Raw genomic sequence first — 7,432 nt, forward strand, 5'->3', positions numbered from 1 at the left:
GGTCTTTGCAGTTAAAAAAGACAGTGATTCTTCCTCTAGACTATATGACTGTATGATTTTCTCTCCTTAAGTAACCGATCTACATGTCTTCCCACTGTCTTCTTCAAGCTCCTTCTGCCCCATTATGTACAGCTTCACGGTCTCTATTATTTCCAACCTAATCCTTCTCATTTGCACCTACACTGGCCTAGGATCACAGAAGCTCAAAATTGGAAAGGCTTTGGGGCTTCCCTGATAGCTCAGTTGATAAATAATCCACCTACAATGCTGGAGACCCTGGTGCGATTCCTGGGTCGGGAAGATCCGCTGAAGAAGGGATAGGCTACCCACTCCAGTATTCTTGGGCTTCCCTTGTGGCTCAGCTGGTAAAGAATCTGCCCGCAATGCAGAAGACCTGGGTTTGATCCCTGGGTTGGGAGGATCCCCTGCAGAAGGGAAAGGCTACCCACTCCAGTATTCTGGCCTGGAGAATTCCACAGACTGTATAGTCCTTGCAGTTGCAGAGTCAGACACGACTGAGCGACTTTCATTTCCACTGGGCTTCCCTGGCGGTTGAGACAGTAAAGAATCTGCCTGCAATGCAGGAGACCCAGATTCAATCTCTGGGTCAGGAAGATCTCCTGAAGAAGGGAATGAATGGCTACCCATTCCAGTGTTCTTATCTGGAAAATCCCATGCATAGAGGAGCCTGGTGGGCTACAGTCCATGGGGTCACAAAGAGTCAGACACGACTAAGCTTAGAGTTATCCACACAATAACACATGAATCTCTTCTAGAACATTTCCCAAAAAGTGACTGACCAGCTTCTGCTAGCATACTTGCAGTGATGGGGAAATCACTGGCTTGGAAAGCACTGTGTTCCACTGCTGGATGGTATGTGTGGTTAAACAGGTCTTCCTTATACTGAGTCTCATCCTAGGTCCCTGGAATCCTACCCACTGGCCTTGGAGAAGTCCACAGATACCTGACCCCTCCTCCATAGAATGATTCTTCTCATATTTAACATCAGCCATCACGTTCTCACTATACTCTCTTCTTTCCAGGCTAAACATTCTTTGTTCATTTCCTCCTTGTGCTTGCTCCTACTGGGTTTCTGATACCTCCTCATTGTTTGTGCTTCTTGCAACCAACAGTGATCCTTGATCTAACAGTCATGGCAACCGATAAAGAAGAAAACGTGATCAGCCAGTTTTTTACATGACCCATGTAGAGTTCTAATGATCCTCACCTCCTCTTCTGGGAGTTCACATGCCATCCCCTTTGGAATGCTGTCCTAGGATCTTGCCCTGACATTAAGATCACTATGGATTTGCAGTCTGTGAAATCTATGTTTCTGAAATTTGGAATTCCATTTGCACACATGCACACAAGCACATACACATCTACTTTTCAGTGCAGTTCAGTGGCTCAGTCGTGTCTGACTCTTTGCAACCCCATGGACTGCAGCACGCCAGGCCTCCCTGTCCATCACCAACTCCTGGAGCTTACTCAAACTCATGTCCATTGAGTCAGTGATGCCATCCAACCATCTCATCCTCTGTCATCCCCTTCTTCTCTCGCCTTCAGTCTTTCCCAGCATCAGGGTCTTTTCAAATGAGTCAGCTCTTCGCATCAGGTGGCCAAAATATTGGAGTTTCACCTTCAACATCAGTCCTTCCAATAAACAGTGAGGACTGATTTCCTTTAGGTTGGACTGGTTGGATCTCCTCACAGTCCAAGGGACTCTCAAGAGTCTTCTCCAACACCACAGTTCAAAAGCATCAATTCTTCGGCACTCAGCTTTCCTTATAGTCCAACTCTCATATCCATACATGACCACTGGAAAAACCATAGCCTTCTAAGTTCACATTTTTCAGGCTTTCTCAAAGGTCAACATCAGAGATTCAGAGATATCATTAAAGTTAAAATATAAAGATATCATTAAAAGTTCTCTCAGTTTCCTTGGGTACACTTTACACAGAGCAGATAGATGCTCGTCTATAATTTCTCACCCTCTGTGAACTATCTTCAGTTATCATATTTGTTCTACCCTACACTCCACCTTCAGTCTGAAAATCACTCTCTTTGACATTGTCAATTGGAAATAAAAGTTGATGAGGTGTGCTTTCTCTTAGCCTTCCATCAGTATTACATCAGTGCTCAGAGAAAAGGCCCTCTACATATTCTTATTTCCATTTTCCTAAATAACTTTGTGCAACTTGGACATCGTCTGAAACCCAAAAGTTATCTTCTACTTTAGCCCTCCTGACAAAGTCCCCCAAGTCTGTGACATGCTAGAATAGGTACACTTCTTTTCCTATAAAGACCTTCTTCCTAAATCACTCAGCAGAGTTACACTGGTGTACTGACCTACCTTTGGTCTTTTCTTCCTTATTAGGTTATTTTCTTAGTTTACTCCTCCCTGAGTATCTAAGTCCTCTCTTTGCTTTGATTTTTCTTCTTCCTCCACCACAGCAACATATTCGTCTTCTTAAATTCTTCAGTCCTTTACTCCAAACACTGCAGTGATTCCATCTCACCTCTGCAGTAAAGCTCAAACTCTGGACTCCACCCCACAAAGGCTTCAGCCTGTTTTCTAGAGTTGACCATCATATTCCCTTAGACACACTCTCTGTTCTAACTAGGCAGCTCTCTAAACATGTTTTGAAAAGCCCCACATTGGCATTCCTCTTGCCCCATAAAATATTTAACTGGTCTGCTTTTTAAGGTTCTTACAGTTACAGGTGCCTCATATCAACAGGTCAAATAAATATCATTTGTTCATCTCACTAGAAGCTGAAAAGACGGCCAATTAAACCTAATAAACATTCTCGATGTTTAAAAGCTCTTCCTATACTAGAAACGGTTTTAAATGAATAAGATCATCTCCTGTGTAAAGAAATATTCATGATTGGTATCACAACAGGAAATCAGGCAGAGCTTATAAAAAGACAATTTACAGAAGAAGAAATTCAAGTGAAAAATTAACAAATGGGAAAAAAACTCAATCTCACTAGTAATCAGGGAATACAATTTTTTTTTTTAAATACTGCTTTTTACCCATCAGATGGGGAAAAAATTACATGGCTGTTAATGTCAAGTGTTGGCCAGGGCAAAGGAAATGTGCTCTCACGCACAGCTGGCAGGAACATAAACTGACACTGCCACACTTGGAGGGCAATCTGGAGTACCTGTTAAGATGAAAAATACAGGTTTGTTATGACCCAGAGGATGTGCTTCTAGGTACTTAGCCTGCAGAGCACTTGTACAACAGGCAAAGAGTATCTTTAATGTACTACCTGTATTAGTTTCCTAGTGTTTCTATGAGAAGTATCACAAACTAGGTGTCTGAAAACATCAGAGATTCATTGTCACACAGTTCTAGAGGCTAGAAGTTCAAAACCAAGGTCTTAATGGGACCAGGATCCCTCTGAAACCTGTAGCGGAGAATCCTTCCTGGCTTCTTCCAACCGCAGTGTCTGCTGGAAATCCTTGACATTTCTCAGCTTATAGAAGCTTTCTCACCCCAGTCTCTGCCTGTGTCAGCATGTGACCATCGTCACTCACATCATCCTTTCCTCTGTCTCCAAGTTTCTCTCTTCTTATAAGGACACTAGTCATATTGGATTAAAAGGGTTACCCTGCTCCAGCATAACCTCATCTTAACTAATTACATCTGCAATGACACTGTTTTTAAAAAAGGCCATATTTTGAGGGCATGAGGATAAGGATTCAACACTCATTCCAGGGGGACACTCTTCAACCCATAACTTTACCTTTCATGTTAAAAAGAAAGTGACATTTAAGAAAATATCCATGTGGTTGCTTATCTGTGCAAAATGAAAGGGTAATGGAAGAATCAAGAAGCCAAGCAGGCAACAGGAAGTTGATAGCGGAGTGTCACTACCACCCTCAACAAAGAGGCTCACCCCTAACAAAGAGCTCAGGGCAAGCATACAAATGGAGGCCCACATACCATATGTAGTGGTAAAGAACCCACTTGCCAATGCAGGAGACACAAGAAACATGGGTTTCATTCCTGGGCTGGGAAGATCTCCTGAAATGGGAAATGGCAACCCACTCCAGTATTCTTGCCTGGAAAATTCCATGGACAGTGGAGCCTGGCAGGTTACAATGACTGGTAATTAAATATGTTCTATCCTTCTACCTGACAAATATATTTATGGCAATAAAATTTTCAAATATGCATAAAGTCATGATTTTTGTATGAAAAAAGTTTTTTACGGCAAAATATCAAATACAACCAAATTAATTACTATTGTACATGCATTGATGGGCCAACAATGTGTAGATAAGTAATAAAATAAAGATGTTAATAATTGATTTGTAATATGTGTATCATAAGACTTATTCTTCTTGATTTTTGTTTCAGAAAAATCACTATTGTTATAATCAGGCTTTTCACATAACATTATATACTATTGATGGTAATGCCAAATGTTTTTGATAACTGCTTTCGATTCAGTGTATTTCCTAGTTTTTTTTAATAATTTTAATTTGGAGAAACTTTACTGAGGCACTAGCACATCTATTGAAAGTGTCAATAAAATCCTTAAATCAATGCTTACATTTGGAATTTTATATGGTATGGTCAAGAATTGTAACAATCACATATGACAAATTATTGTTAATGCAAAAAATGCTATATTACATCTACCATATAAATCATTATCACATACAGCATGATTTTTACTAGCTCTTAAAGTAACTCCTAGATCCACACAATATTTAGTAAGTTCTTCTTTCAAATGCCAGAATGAAGAAAACCAAAAATCACAGCACATTGCTTAATTGATTCATATCTCTTTACAAGACCATAACTTGATCAGTAATGACTGGAAATAGTTACTACAAACATTAGTTTGGGATTAATAGTATGTAAATTTTCTTTAACGTCATAAAAACATTTGCATTTCTTTGTTCTAATTTCCTTTTATTAGAATATCACTTTTGGTTATAAGTAGTTTATTTCCATTTTCTTTACAATTTTTTAATATTTTTAATCCTTCTGAGAAATTTCCAAACTTAGATATGCTTTTGTTTATATTATAAATAGCAAGCAATAGTTCATATCAGAAAACTGTGGATAGCACAAATCCAAAATTAATTTCATTATCCACCGAAGACTATACTTTGTTCTGTATTTAAATCTTCTATTATTTCATTTAGCTCTCCTAGTATATCTTATATCCTTTCTAAATTAAATTTAATGGCTTTAACAACGTTTAATTGACATCTCCATTACATGTCTTAAGTGGCTATAAAGTCAAATTTAAATGTATTTCATCTACAGATAGATCTAAGACGTATCATAAATAATCTCTGAGTTTCCCTAAAGAACTTCATGACTATTGGCTCAGTTGAGGCCACATCACTAGAAACAAATTCAAATCATGTTCCACACAAGTTATCAAGAATGCTTCTGGATTTTAGGCCAAAATGCAGGTTGGATCTAGAGAAATATACTTGTAGCTTAAGAGCAATATGACCAGCAGGTTAAGAATCTGTCTGCCAATGCAGCAGACATAGGTTCAATCCCTAGTCCTGGAGGAGCCCACACGCCCCAGAACAACTAAGCCCGTAAACATCAACTGCTGAGCCCTCACACCGCAACTACTGAAGCCCACACACTCTCCTGAGAGCCCGTGATCTGCAGCAAGAGAGTCCACCACCACGAGAAACCTGTGCACTGCAACTAGACAGTGCCCGCTTCTTGCTGCAACTAGAGAAAGGCTGTGCACAGCAAGGAAGAGCCAGCACATTCGAGATAAATAAAAACAAAGAAACTTTAAAAACAGCAATATGAACTGCAAGAGCATACTATGGTAAAACGTTCTTCAGTTACTGCGTGCTGCTGTTCAAAACACTGCCCTAATTCATATATAAGTCTGAACCACGAATTGGAACACAAAGGTAAGCAAGAAAATGGATGCTCATCACTGCAGGGAAATGATACTTCCTTATTCAAAAATCTACCTGGGAGGAAGACTTTGACAAGTTAATCATTTCATCTTTTCTTTTATCAAAGTGCCTCCACCCTCAGATCCTCTCAACAACTCAAAACAGTATCTATCACCAACAATATCTGTCACCAGCCACTCAACCCACACAACTGAACGGCACTCAGATGCAGGTCTTTCACACTGAGGACGCAGAGCAAAAGGTATAGGAAAGCCTCTCCTTGGAGCCTGTTCTGTGTTAACCAGAAAAATAGATGTTTAAGGCTGCAAGCCATCCTGTGCCAGTACTGATACTGGATCCCAACACATAGAAGCAACCATGAGGTCTTCAACCGTTATTGTGTGTGTGTGTGATATGTGGGCCCTCTAAAACAAGGGGTCGAGGGACTTCCCTGGTGGTCCAACGGTTAAGGATCAGCCTTCTAATGGAGTGGGTGCAGGCTCAATCCCTGGTCAGGGAACTAAGATCCCATATGCCAGGGGGCAACTAAGCCCATGCACCATGATTAGAGAAGCCCAAGTACCACAAAAAAATTTTAAATAAAACAAGGGATCTATAGGGCAGTGTCTCTCTTGCTGGGGACACAGGGCAGCCTAGCTGGAGGAACAGAAAAGGAAAGGTATTTCCTGAGCTTAAGGACCCGATTTTCCAACAGAAGCAGGACTGTGAAGACAGCTGTCCAGCAGAGCCAGAACCATGAAACTGAGGCAGCAGCAGCTGCAGTTATTACCTGTGGAAGAAAACAGGGGATAGATGCTCTGCCCTTCTCCCTACCTTCTGTTCATCAGTCCTTCCCAGGGCCTCCTGTTGGCTGAACCCAGATGGACACCAGTTGACACGGGAGCATTGGGACATGCAACACACAAATGTCGGCCCCCTGCAACAGAACTGAGCAAGGAAGTCAAGGAACAAATATGAGGGAAAACAGGCTATGATGGACTGGCACAAGGTGGATATTTCCATAAAATCAAGACCAAGAAAAATATGCACTCTCTACCATCGCTATTTAGTGGTGGGAGGGGGGCGGGGGTGTGGAACATCAAGAACAGGGCAGGCAACAGAAATAAGACTTACAACGATCAGAAAGAAGAGTGTAAAACTATTATATGTGGAAAGTATGACTGAAAGCTCAAAAGAAAAAACTTTAAAATGGTTAATACTAATAAGAGAGTTCAATAAGGTGGCCTAATATAAGAAAACTACATAGGAATCAATACACTATAAAAGCAATTGTTAGAACAAATACTGGACAACTATCCCATGCATAGTAACAACAACAAACAAAAAACACCCTAGAAATTCCCTGGAAGTCCAGTAGCTAGGACTTTGAACTTCCACTACAGGGGACATGGATTCAATCCCTTGTCAGGGAACTAAGATCCTACATGCTATGAGAAATAGCCAAAACAAAAAGAAAAAAAAAATTTTTTTTTAAGATAACATTCTTAAGTATAACATTTACAAAGAAAGT

The sequence above is a fragment of the Capra hircus genome, chromosome 4 (assembly GCF_001704415.2).
Source record: "Capra hircus breed San Clemente chromosome 4, ASM170441v1, whole genome shotgun sequence".
NCBI classification, from domain to species: Eukaryota; Metazoa; Chordata; class Mammalia; order Artiodactyla; family Bovidae; genus Capra; species Capra hircus.